We start from the raw sequence: 13,795 nt of genomic DNA on the forward strand, positions 1-13,795 counted from the left end.
AAGATACTGTTCAAAACTCAAGAATGTGATAAAGCACACAATGGGCACTCTCGAACAAACGCAATACAATGATAGCAAATTGATTTATTTAGTATTATTTCCATTCCATATCATCAGGACGGTTGATTTCAACTTTCCTTTTACCTACATCAAACCAGTTGGTACTCATGACTGTACTACCAGACTCCATAAATGACTTGTTCATGGCGCGCTTCACTTCATCAGAACCCTCTGAGTAGATCTGCTGGAATAACTTGTTTAAAGCTGCATCACCCTCCAGCTTCTCATTCTTTTCTTCTTCTTTGATTTCACCAACCAATTTATCCCAGTTCCTGGTATAATGAGATGAGGATAAGTACATGTTCTTTACATCTGCTGTGAACTGTTTTGGTGTGGGCTCATTTCCTTGTCCTTTTAGCTTCTCCCATCTCACTGCCTCTGGCTTTTTCATTTTAATTTCAATCTTTGTTGAAAGTGCTTTAAACATACTCTGTTCTGGTATGATAGGGTGAAGCAACCTCAGTTTCAAACTGTAGTCTTCTCCAGAAGGAATTTTCACCAAAGTAGACAACTCTTTTTATGAAAATTCCACATGTACATCATTCTTCTGAACATTCTTGATCATAAGTGTAATGATTACTTGAGATTCTGTTTGATACCAGTCATACTTGATTTTTGACTGACTCCTCTGAGATGCAGACACTTTAGATTCTTATCCATTCTGAATCTCTTGGCACCTTTTAATCCAGATGTCAAAATTTGTATCTGTACTGTCTAATTTCTGTCCTTCTGTAAATGTTTCTAAAGCAGAAGCGTAGTCTCTTTCATGGTATTCACATATCCCTTTCCTAAGAATAGCAGTAGAATTATTTGGATTGAGTTCAAGAGACTTCTTTATACCAGCAATACCATCACAGTATTTCCCAAGAAGAATGTGACAATCAGCTCTCTGACAGTAATACTGTGCATCATCGGGATTCTGTTCCAAAGCCTTAGTCAGCTCCTTTAACGCCGCCTGGGGGCCCTCATCGATCAGAGCATCTGAGAAGCTCTGGAAAAACTGCTGGGAAGACGCAGGTCCTGCTGCAGCTTCCACCAACCCTAGTAGTCATGAAAGCTTCTGCTTGAGCATTTTCTACCTTGGTTACCAGCTCCTCTGGCACCCAAGAGGGGAAAACTTCTAAAGAAATCCCAACAGAGTTTCTGTCCTCCATAGCCAATGAGCGGTAGCTAAGCATGTAGCCGGGGAAAAGGAGGCGAAGGGTGGGCAGGTAGGCGCAGGGCTGACTGGGAAAGAGGAGGAAAACCTCAATAAAATTCTTGCAAACAAAATCCAAGAACACATCAAAATGATCATCCATCATGATCAAGTAGGCTTCATCCCAGGAATTCAGGGATGGATCAATATACAGAAATCCATCAACGTAATTCACTATAAAAACAAACTCAAAGAAAAAAACATATGATCATCTCATTTGACGCTGAGAAAGCAATTGACAAAATCCAACATCCTTTCATAATAAATGTCTTGGGAAGATCAGGAATTCAAGGCCCATACTTAAATATAGTAAAAGCAATATACAACAAACCAGTAGCCAACATCAAAATAAATGGAGAGAAACTTGAAGCAATCCCATTAAAATCAGGGATGAGACAAGGCTGCCCACGCTCTCCTTGCCTATTCAATATTGTACTTGAAGTCCTAGCTAGAGTAATTAGACAACAAAAGGAGATCAAAGGGATATGAATTGGAAAGGAAGAAGTCAAATTATCTCTATTTGCTGATGATATGATAGTATACTTAAGTGACCTCAAGAATTCCACCAGAGGGCTCCTAAGCCTGATGAACAACTTAAGCAAAGTAGCCTGATAAAAAATAAACTCAAGCAAATCAGTGGCTTTCCTCTAGACGATGGATAAACAGGCTGAGAACAAAATTAGGGAAACAACACACTTAACAGTAGTCACAAATAATAAAATACCTTGGTGTGACTCTAACTAAGCAAGTAAAAGATCTGTTTGAACTTCAAGTCTCTGAAGAAGGAAATTTAAGATCTCAGAAGATGGGAAGATCTCCCATGTTCATGGATTGGCAGGATTAATATAGTAAAAGTGGCCATCTTGCTGAAAGTGATCTACAGATTCAATGCAATCCCCATCAAAATTCCAACTCAATTCTTCACAGATTTAGAATGAGGAATTTGCAAATTAATCTGGAATAACAAAAAAAGAACAACCAACCAAACAAACAAACAAAAAAACAGGATAGCCAAAACTATTCTCAACAATAAGGGAACCTCTGGTGGAATCACCATCCATGACCTTAAGCTGTACTACAGAGCAACTGTGATAAAAACGGCATGGTATTGGTACAGTGACAGGCAGGTAGATCAATGGAATAGAACTGAAGACCCACAAATGATCCCACAAACCTATGGCCACTTGATCTTTGACAAAGGAGCTAAATCATCCAGTGGAAAAAAGACAGCATTTTCAACAAATGGTGCTGGATCAACCGGTGGGTAGCATGTAGAAGAATGCAAATCAATTCATTCCTATCTCCTTGTACAAAGCTCAAGTCCAAGTGGATCAAGAACCTCCACATAAAGCCAGATACATGAAAAATAATAGAAGAGAAAGTAGGGAAGAGCCTTGAGCACATGGGCCCAGGCGAAAATTTCCTGAACAGAACACCAATGGCTTATGCTCTAAGATCAGAAATTGACAAGTGGAACCTTGTAAAATTGCAATGCTTCTGTAAAGCAAAGGACACTGTCAAGAGGACAAAACAGAAACCAACAGATTAGGAAAAGATCTTTACCAGTCCTACATCTAATAGGGGGCTAATATCCAATATATGAAGAACTCAAGAAGTTAAACTCCAGAGATCCAAATCACCCTATTAAAAATGGGGTACAGAGCTAAACAAAGAATTCTTAAATGAGGAATACCAAACAGTGGGGAAGCATCTAAAGAAATGTTCAACATCCTTAGTCATCAGGGAAATGCAAATCAAAACAACCCTGAGATTCACTGTCCTTCCTTCAGTCTCTGCTCCATAGTTAATCTCTACAACTCCTTCCATGGGTATTTTGTTCTCCCTTTTATGAAGGAATGGCTAGGATAAAAATCTCAGGTAATAGCATATACTGGAGAGGTTTTGGAGAAGGGAACACTCCTTCATTGCTGGTGGGATTGTAAGCTGGTAGAACCACTCTGGAAATCAGTTTGGCAGTTCCTCAGAAAATTGGACATAGTACTACCAGAGGAACCAGCTATGCCACTTCTGGGCATATACCTAGAAGATGTTCCAACATCTAATATGTACACATGCTCCACTATCTTCATAGCAGCCTTAACTGCTAGAAACTGGAAACAACCCAGATGTCCCTCAATAGAGGAATGGATATAGAAAATGCGGTACATCTACACAATGGAGTACTCAGCTACTAAAAACAATGAATTTATGAAATTCTTATGGAAATGGATGGATCTGGAGAATATCATCCTGAGTGAGGTAACCCAGTCACAAGAGAACACACATGGTATGCATTCTCTGATAAGTGGATTTTAGCCCAGAAGATCGGAATACACAAAGTCCAAACCACAAACCACAAGAAATTCAAGAAGAAGGAAGACAAAATGTGGATACTTCATTCCTTCGTAAAAGGGGGAACAAAATACCCATGGAAGGAGTTTTAGAGACTAACTATGGAGCAGAGATTGAAGGAAGGACAATCCAGAGACTGCTCCACTTGGGAATCCTTCCCATATTCAATCATCAAATCCAGACACTATTGTGAATGCCAGCAAGTGCTGGCTAACAGAAGCCTGATATAGCTGCTGTTTAGGAAATTTTCCTCTGTGCCTATGTGTTTGAGGCTCTTCCCCACTTTCTTTTCTATTAATTTCAGTGTGTCTGGTTTTATGTGGAGGTCCTTGATCCACTTGGACTTGAGCTTTGTACAAGGAGATAAGAATGGATCGATTTGCATTCTTCTACATGCTAATCGCCAGTTGAGCCAGCACCATTTGTTGAAAATGTGGACTTTTTTCCACTGGATGGTTTTAGCTCCTGTGTCAAAGATCAAGTGACCATAGGTGTGTGGGTTCAATTCTGGGTCTTCAATTCTGTTCCCTTGATTTACCTGCCTGTCAATGTACCAATACCATGCAGTTTTCATCACAATTGCTCTGTAGTACAGCTTAAGGTCTGGGATAGTGATTCTACCAGAGGTTCCTCCTGAGAGGTTCTGACAGTACCCTACTAATACAGAAGTATAGGCTCACAGCCATCCTTTGAACCGAGTACAGGGTCCCCAATGAAGAAGCTAGAGAAAGGACCCAAGGAGCTGAAGGGCTTGCAGCCCCTTAGCATGAACAACAATATGAACTAACTAGCTCCTCGGAGCTCCCAGGGACTAAACCACCAACAAAAGAGTACACATAGTGGGACTAATGGCTCCAGCAGCATATGTATAGCAGAGGATGGCCAAGTCAATCATCAATGTGAGGAGAGGCCCTTGGCCCTGTGAAGGTTCTATGCCCCAGTGTAGGGGAATGCCAGGGTCAGTAAGCAGGAGAGGGTAGGAGGTGATCAGGAAGAGGAGAGGAGGGAACAGGGTTTTGTTTTGGTTTTTTTTTTTTTTTTTGGAGGAGAACGTGGGAAAGGAGATATTTTATGACATAAATAAATAAAGAAAACATCTAACATCTAATCAAAAAAAGACTAAAAAATAAAAAAATAAAAAACCAAAACCATAGCATGTCTTTTAAAATAGCAAATCAAAAGTACTCATGATTTAAAAGTAGTAGAACATGACCAAAATGTTTTTTATTTTCTGAATGTATTTATGTTTAGTTCAAGATTCAAAATTTGGCTAAGTAATATATCACATGAAAAGGATAAAAAAAAAGAACCAAAATTTATTTTTGAATTTAGAAACAAGACAATGGGGAAAACTCATTAAAATAAAGTATGAATATGAATGACTATCACTTATTTATTGTTGACTATAATCTCTTGGCTAGTATAAGCATTCTATACAAAGCTGAACTGTCATCTTATACAATATCTCCATTAAATGCTGTATTACTTTTCCTTTTTACAGATGAGGAGGCTGAGGTTAAATATTAACTAATTTAAATAATGGCATATATACTAAGGCGGGCACTGAACTATTATATCTGAATCAAAAACATTGGTTAAAGGTGAAATTCTCAGACTAATAAGAAAGATCAATGACTTTTAGATAGAATGAATTCCAAAGATAACACAAAAGAAAGAAGGAAATCAGATCCAAATGTTGGTGTGGTCAGAGCTAAGAAGATTATGTGACAGTCGTAGAGACTAGCTGGTCACGAACATAAGTAAGCTAGGAAAAGCATTCCTGTGCTCTATTCCAAGGGCTATGGTAAGTGAGTAAACATCTAACTGCTCCATAGAACCAACCTACAGTGTAGAATCAATGTTTTGTCTAGTGAATAAGGAAGAGCAAGGGCCACTGGAATCAAGGAAACCATTCTAAGATGCTGGTTTTATGAAGAGATGATGGTAATTATACTAGGAGACTTACTATAACAAAGAGTTATTTTAGATATTTGAGTCAGCTGCAGCTGGAGACTAACTGAATGGAAATACTGAATTATGAAGCAGTAAAATATATCACATAGATTCCTGAACCTAAAAGTCAGGTTCATATAATTTTAATTTACAGAAAAAAAAGGAAAGCCAAAGAAAAGCTAGGTATAAAGAGAAATATTTTATTAGCTAACCATAGAATTTTCAATGCAATACAACAAGTTGTTCTTAAATGGATTTTTTTTTTCAGAGATAAAATATTCTGAAGGGTCCAAATCCTTCATAAGGTATCAACATGAAGAATCTGCACATTGGCGTTCCTTTTGTAAAGGGACTATATTATCACAGGAATCAAAATCTACATTAACATGGCTATAGGGTGTGTGAGTGTACTAAGACATATTGAAGAAGAATGCAGATTATAGCAGAGTTTATGTACTGAACCTGATTCTAATACTGACAAGAACATATATATATATATATATATATATATATATATATATATATATGATTTCAATGCTGGCAAGAACATATATATAATGTCCTGAGTGCTAATGAGGACACTAAAGCAAGCATGATACCCAGAAACAATTTCTTTCTAAATTAATTTAAAGTTTGTAGTACTTTACTGGGGCTGCTGTAACAAATACTATAAAACAGGAAGTATAAACAAGAGAAATGTCCTTTATTGAAGTTCTAGACATGAACTGTATAGGATAAGGATATCAGTAGAGTTGACTGGCTCTTCTCTCTCTCTCTCTCTCTCTCTCTCTCTCTCTCTCTCTCTCTCTCTCTCTCTCTCTTTCTTTCTCTCTCTCTCTCTTATTTTAATTGGATATTTTATGTATATATTATTTTCAAATGTTATCTCCTTTCTAGGTTTCCCCTCCAGAAACCCCCTATCCCATTCTCCTTCCCCCTGCCTCTATGATGCTGCTCCTCCACCCAACAACCCACTCCTGACTCCCCATCCTGACATTCCCCTACCCTGGGGCATCAAGGCTTCATAGGACCAAGGGCTTCTCCTTCCATTGATGACCAACTAGGCCATCCTCTGATACACATGAAGCTGGAGCCATGGGTCCCTCCACGTGTACTCTTTGGTTGGTGGTTTAGTAGCTGGGAGCTCTGGGGGATCTGCTTGGTTAATATTGTTGTTCTTCCTATGGGTTGCAAAACCCTTCAGCTCCTTCAGTCCTTTCTCTAACTTCCCCATTGGGGATCCCATGCTCAGTCCACTGGTTCGCTGAGAGCATCTGCCTCTGTATTTATTAGGCTCTGGCAGAGCCTTTCAGGAGACAGCTATATCAGGCTCCTGTCAGAAAGCACTTCTCTGCATATGCCATAGTGTCTGCATTTTGTGTGTGTATATGGGATGTATCCCCAGGTGGGACAATCTCTGGATGAGCTCTCCTTGAATCTCTGCTCTACAATTTGTCTCCATATTTCCTTCTGTGGGGAGCGGTGAAGCTGGAGAGACATTCGCCATGGCAAGATGGCGCCTACTTCCGCTGTCAACTCCTAGTAAACAATTGTTTGCGCATGTGCATAGAGAACTGTTTGTGCATGTGCATAGAGTGAAAAGTCACGGCCCATTCTGGGGCGTTAAGTAGGGTAATGAGCGAACAGCCATCATGGGCAGACACGCCGCGCTGTGGGCAGACATGCCGCACTGTGGTGTATATAAGCAGTGCGGATTATTGGCTCGACCCTTTTTTCCCTATGGATGGAGACAATAAACATTGCTGCAGAAGGAACCTAGTGTCCGTGTGTCTTCTTGCTGGCGAGACAACTGCGCAGGCTATAGCTGGTGCTGAAACCCGGGACGCTGGGAGAACCTTACAACAACTGGTAGGTTTCAGAACTGCAGGACAGGGTAGGCTCTGAGAGGCATGCTGCTTGATTTTAATTCCTCCAACCCTTTCTCAGGGTTAGAGAGCTCGGCCAAAGCCGCTTGTGCTAATGGCGCTTGTTACGATGTCCATTTGGCATTTGATACAAGATAGCATGTCAGAAACAGAGGAGAGAGTAGAAGCTAGCCAGAATAAAAGGGAGAGAGAAGATGAGAGAATGGAGGCTAGCCAGGAGAAAAGGGAGAGAAAGAAGAAAAAGGATATACCCAAGAGTACAGGCCCTTCCGCTCGACCTGCGGAAGCGAGAGATAAGGGAAAGGACACCCTGGGAGAGAAAAGTAGAGAAAGAGATGGAGCTTTGAAATGGAAGCTCTTCGAGCCTGATAGCTCTGAGGAATTGAGCCCCGAGGAGGAGGAGGACTTGGAGAGAGAAGCGGGGATGCACTTGGAAGAGTAGGCAGGTCAGCATGAAGCATTCCGCGGCTCTGATCTCCCTTTCGCTTTAGATTCTGGAGAGGCGGCGAATGCTCTTTTGGTTGTTTTGACTTGCATTTCCCCAATGACTAAAGATGTTGAACATTTCTTTAGGTGCTTCTCAGATATTCGATATTCCTTAGGTGAGAATTCTTGTTTAGCTCTTTACCCCATTTTTTAGTAGTGTTATTTGGTTCTCTGGATTCTAACTTCTTGAGTTCTTTGTATATATTGGATATTAGCCCTCTATTAGATGTAGGATTGGTAAAGATCTTTTCCTAATCTGTTGGCTTCTCTTTTGTTCTATTGACAGTGTTCTTTGCCTTACAGAAGCTTTACAATTTTATGAGTTCCCATTTGTTGATTGCTAATCTTAGAGCATAAGCCATTGGTGTTCTGTTCAGGAAATTTTCCCCTGTGCCCATGTGTTTGAGGCTCTCCTCCACTTTCTCTTCTGTTACGTTCAGTGTATCTGGTTTTATGTGGAGGCCTTTGATCAACTTGAACTTGAGCTTTGTACAAGGAGATAAGAACATAATTATTCGCATTCTTGTACATGCTGACCTGCAATAGAACCAGCACTATTTGTTGAAAATACTGTCTTTTTTTCTAGTGGATAGTTTTAGCTTCTTTAGGGAAAAAATCAAGTGAACATATGTGTGTGAGTTCATTTCTGGGTCTTCAATTATATTTCATTGATCTGTCTGTCTCTGTACCAATACCATACAGTTTTATCACTATTGTTATATAATATAGCTTGAGGTCAGGGATGGAGATTCCCCCAGAAGTTTTTTTATTTTTGAGAATAGTATCCTAGCCCTGGAATTCCTCTATACTGGGGCATAGAACCTTCACAGGGCCAAGGGACTCTCCTCCCATTGATGACCGACTAGGCCATCCTCTGCTACATATGGAGTTGGAGCTATGAGTCCCACCATGTGTACTTTTTGTTTGATGGTTTAGTCCCTGGGAGCTCTGAAGGTACTAATTACTTCATATTGTTGTTCCTCCTAAGGATCTGCAAACCCTTCAGCTCCTTGGGTCCTTTCTCTTGTTCCTTCATTGGGGACTCTATTTTAAGTATACTATCATATCATCAGCAAATAGTGATAATTTGACTTCTTCCTTTCCAATTCGTATCCCTTTGGTCTCCTTTTGTTGTCTAATTGTTCTGGATAGGACTTCAAGTACTATATTGAATAGGCAGGGAAAGAGATGTCTAGTTGCTGATTCTACTGGGATTGCTGTCTAGCTCTTTAAAGGCTGTGAGAAATGGATCTGTTTCTGTCTTGTAGGTTATTCCCTCTACTCACACCTATAACCAATTTTTTCTCACTCAGGATGGTATTCTCCAGTTCCATCCATGTCTCCAAGAATTTCATAAATTCATTGTTTTTAATAGCTGAGTAGTACTCCATTGTGTAGAAATACCACATTTTCTGTATCCATTCCTCTGTTGAGGGACATCTGAGTTATTTCCAGTTTCTGGCAATTATAAATAAGGCTTCTATGAACACGGTAGAACATGTGTCATTATTACATATTAGAGCATCTTCTGGGTACATGCCCAGGAGTGGTATAGCTGGGTCCTCTGATAGAACTATGACCAATTTCTTTAGGAACTGCCAAACTGATTTCCAGAGTAGTTGTACAAGCTTGCAATCCCACCAACAATGGAGGAGTGTTCCCCTTTATCCACAACCTCTCCAGCATCGGCTGTCACCTGAGTTTTTTATCCTAGCCATTCTAACTGATGTGAGGTGGAATCTCAGGGTTGTTTTGACTTGTATTTCCCTGTTGACTAAGGATGTTGAATTCTTTGTTTACCTCTGTACACCCATTTTTTAATAGGGTTATTTAGTTTTCTGGAGTCTAACTTCTTGAGTTCGTTGTGTACATTGGATATTAGCCCTCTATCAGATATAGGATTGGTAAAGATCTTTTCTCAATTTGTTGGTTGCCATTTTGTCTTATTGACAGTGTCTTTTGGCTTACAGAAGCTTTGCAACTTTATGAGGTCCCATTTGTCAATTCTTGATCTTAGAGCATAAGCTATTGGTATTCTGTTCAGGAAATTTCCCCTGTGCCTATGTGCTCGAGGCTCTTTCCCACTTTCTTTTCTATTGGTTTCAGTGTATCTGGTTTGATGTGGAGATCTTAATCCACTTGGACTTGAGCTTTATACAAGGAGATAGGAGTGGATCAATTTGCATTCTTCTACATGTTAACCGCCAGTTGAGCCAGCACCATTTGTTGAAAATGCAGCCTTTTTTCCACTGCATGGTTTTAGCTCCTTTGTCAAAGATCAAGTGACCATAGGTGTGTGGGTTCATTTCTGGGTCTTCAGTTCTGTTTCATTGATCTACCTGCCTGTCACTACCTGCTAATACCATATAGTTTTTATAACAATTGCTCTGTAGTACAGCTTAAGGTTCTGGATGGTGATTCCATCAGAGGATCCAATTTTGTTGAGAATAGTTTTCCCTATCCTAGGTTTTTTGTTATTCTAGATGAATTTGCAAATTGCTTTTTCTAATTCTAAGAAGAATTGAGTTGGAATTTCGATGGGGGTTATATTCAATCTGTAGATTGCCTTTGGCAAGATGGCCATTTTTACTATATTAATCCTGCCAATCCATGAGAGATCTTTCCATCTTCTGAGGTCTTCATCAATTTTCTTCTTCAGAGACTTGAAGTTCTTGTCAAACAGATCTTTTACTTGCTTAGTTAGAGTTACACCAAGGTATTTTATATTATTTGTAACTATTGTGAAGGGTGTTGTTTCCCTAATTTCTTTCTCCTCCTTTTTATCCTTTGTGTAGAGGAAGGCCACTGATTTGCTTGAGTTAATTCTATATCAAGCTACTTTGGTGAAGTTGTTTATCAGGCTTAGGAGCATTCTGGTGGAATTTTTGGAGTCACTTAAGTATACTATCATATCATCAGCAAATAGAGATAATTTGACTTCTTCCTTTCCAATTCATATCCCTTGATCTCCTTTTGTTGTCTAATTGCTCTGGCTAGGACTTCAAGTACAATATTGAATAGGTAGGGAGTGAGTGGGCAGCCTTGTCTCATCCCTGATTTTAATGGGATTGCTTCAAGTTTCTCTCCATTTATTTTAATGTTGCCTACTGGTTTTCTGTATATTGCTTTTACTATGTTTAAATATGGGCCTTGAATTCCTGATCATTCCAAGACTTTTAACGTGAAGGGATGTTGGATTTTGTCAAATGCTTACTCAGCATCTAATGAGATGATCATATAATTCTTTTATTTGGGTTTGTTTATATAGTGAATTACGTTGATGGGTTTCCAAATATTGAGCCATCCCTGCATTCCTGAGAAGAAGCCTACTTGATCACATTGGATGATTGTTTTGATGTGTTCTTTGATTCGGTTTGCAAGAATTTTATTGAGACTTTTTGCATCGATATTCCTAAGGGAAATTGGTCTAAAGTTTTCTTTTTTGTTAGGTCCTTGTGTGGTTTAGGTATAGGAGCAGTTTTCGCTTCAGAGAATGAACTGGGTAGAGACCTTCTGCTTTTATTTTGTGGAATAGTTTGAGGAGTATTGGTAAAAGGTCTTCTTTTAAGGTTTGATAAAACTCTTTACTAAACCCATCTTGTTCAGGGCTCTTTTTGGTTGGGAGACTATTAATGACTGTTTCTATTTTTTTAGCAGATATGGGACTGTTTAGATCATTCATCTGATCTTGGGTTAACTTTGGTACCTGGTATCTGTCTAAAATAACTTGTCCATTTTATCCAGGTTTTCCAGTTTTGTTCAATATAGGCTTTTGTAGTAGGATCTCATAATTTTTTGGATTTCCTCAATGTCTGTTGTTATGTCTCCCTTTTCATTTCTGATCTTGTTAATTAGGATACTTTCTCTGTGTCTTCTAGTTAGTCTGGCTAAGGCCTTATCTATTTTGTTGATTTTCTCAAAGAACCAGCTGCTTTGTATAGTTCTTTTTGTTTCTATTTGGTTGTTTTCAGCCCTGAGTTTGATTATTTCCTGCCTTTGACTCCTCTTGGATGAATTTGCTTCTCTTTGTTCTAGCGCTTGCAGGTATGCTGTCAAATTGCTGGTATATGCTCTCTGCATTTTATTTTTCAAGGCACTTAGAACTATGAGTTTTTCTCTTAGGACTGCTTTCATTGTGTCCCATAAGTTTAGGTATGTTGTGGCTTCATTTTCATTAAACTCTAGAAAGTCTTTAATTTCTTTCTTTACTTCTTCCTTGACCAAGTTATCATTGAGTAGAGTGTTGTTAAACTTCCAGGTTTATGTGGGCATTCTATTGTTTATGTTGTTATTGAGGAATAGCCTTAGTCCATGGTGATCTGATAGGAACAAGGAATTATTTCAATCTTCTTGTATCTGTTGAGGCCTGATTTGTGACCAATTATATGGTCAATTTTGGAAAGGTACCATGAGGTGCTGAGAAAAAGGTATATCCTTTTGTTTTAGGATAAAATGTTCTATAGATATCTGTTAAATCCATCTGTTTCATAACTTCTGTTAGTTTCTCTGTGTCTTTGTTTGATTTCTACTTCTATGATCTGTCCATTGAAGAGAGTGGGGTGTTGAAATCTATCACTATTATTGTTTGTGGTGTATTGTGTACTTTGGGCTTTAGTAAAGTTTCTTTTATGAATGTAGATGCCCTTGCATTTGGAGCATAGAGGTTCAGAATTGAGAGTTCATCTTGGTAGACCATACCTTTGATGAGTATGAAGTGTCCTTCCTTATCTTTTTTGATCACTTTAGGGTGAAAGTCGATTTTATTCGATATTAGAATGGCTACTCCAGCTTTTTTCTTGGGACCATTGGCTTGGAAAATTCTTTTCCAGCCTTTTATTCTGAGGTAGTGTCTGTGTTTGTCACTGAGGTGGGTTTTCTATATACAACAAAATATTGGGTCCTGTTTACATACCCAGTAATTGGGGAATTGAGTCCATTGATATTAACAGATATTAAGGAAAAGTAATTGTTGCTTCCTTTTATTTTTGTTGTTAGAGTTGGAATTCTGTTTATGTAGCTATCTTCTTTTAGTTTTGTTGGTAGATTACATTTTTGCTTTTTCAGAGATGTAGTTCCCTTTCTTGTGTTGGAGTTTTCTATTTATTACCCTTTGAAGGGCTGGGTTTGTGAATATATATTGTGTGAATATTGTTTTTTTATGGAATCCTTTGGTTTCTCCATCTATGGTGATTGAGAATTTTGCTGGGTATAGTACTCTGGGCTGGCATTTGTGTTCTCTTAGGGTCTGTATGACATTTGCCCAGGATCTTTTAGCTTTTATAGTCTCTAGTGAGAAGTCTGCTGTAATTCTGTTAGGCCTGCCTTTATATGTTACTTGACCTTTTTCCCTTACTCCTTTTAGTATTCTTCCTTTGTTTTGTACATTTAGTGTTTGTATTATTATGTAGCAGGACGATTTTCTTTTCTGGTCCAGTCTATTTGGAGTTCTATAGGCTTCTTGTATGTTCATGTGCAACTCTTTCTTTAGGTTAGGGAAGTTTTCTTCTATAATTTTGTTGAAGATATTTACTGGCCCTTTAAGTTGGAGGTCTTCATTTTCTTCTATACCTACTATCTTTTGGTTTGGTCTTCTCATTGTGTCCTGGATTTCCTGGATGTTTTGTGTTAGGAGCTTTTTGCATTTTGTATTTTCTTTGACTTTTGTGTCAATGTTTTCTATGGTATCTTCTGTGCCTGAAATTCTCTCTTCTATCTCTTGTATTCTGTTGGTGATGCTTGATCTATGTTTCCTGACTTCTTTCCTTAGACTTCCAACTCCAGATTTGTCTCTCTTTGTGATTTCTTAACTGTTTCTACTTCCATTTATAGGTCTTGGATGGTTTTGCTCAATTCCTTCACC

At 38.8% G+C, this 13,795-nt stretch overlaps 1 pseudogene; it reads right to left on the bottom strand.

The window, feature by feature from the left end:
- Positions 1–94: 94 nt before the first annotated feature.
- LOC116101288 overlaps positions 95–13,795 on the bottom strand; it is a 110,341-nt pseudogene continuing 96,640 nt past the window's right edge.

This window comes from Mastomys coucha, unplaced genomic scaffold (genome assembly GCF_008632895.1).
Source record: "Mastomys coucha isolate ucsf_1 unplaced genomic scaffold, UCSF_Mcou_1 pScaffold21, whole genome shotgun sequence".
Taxonomy (NCBI): Eukaryota; Metazoa; Chordata; class Mammalia; order Rodentia; family Muridae; genus Mastomys; species Mastomys coucha.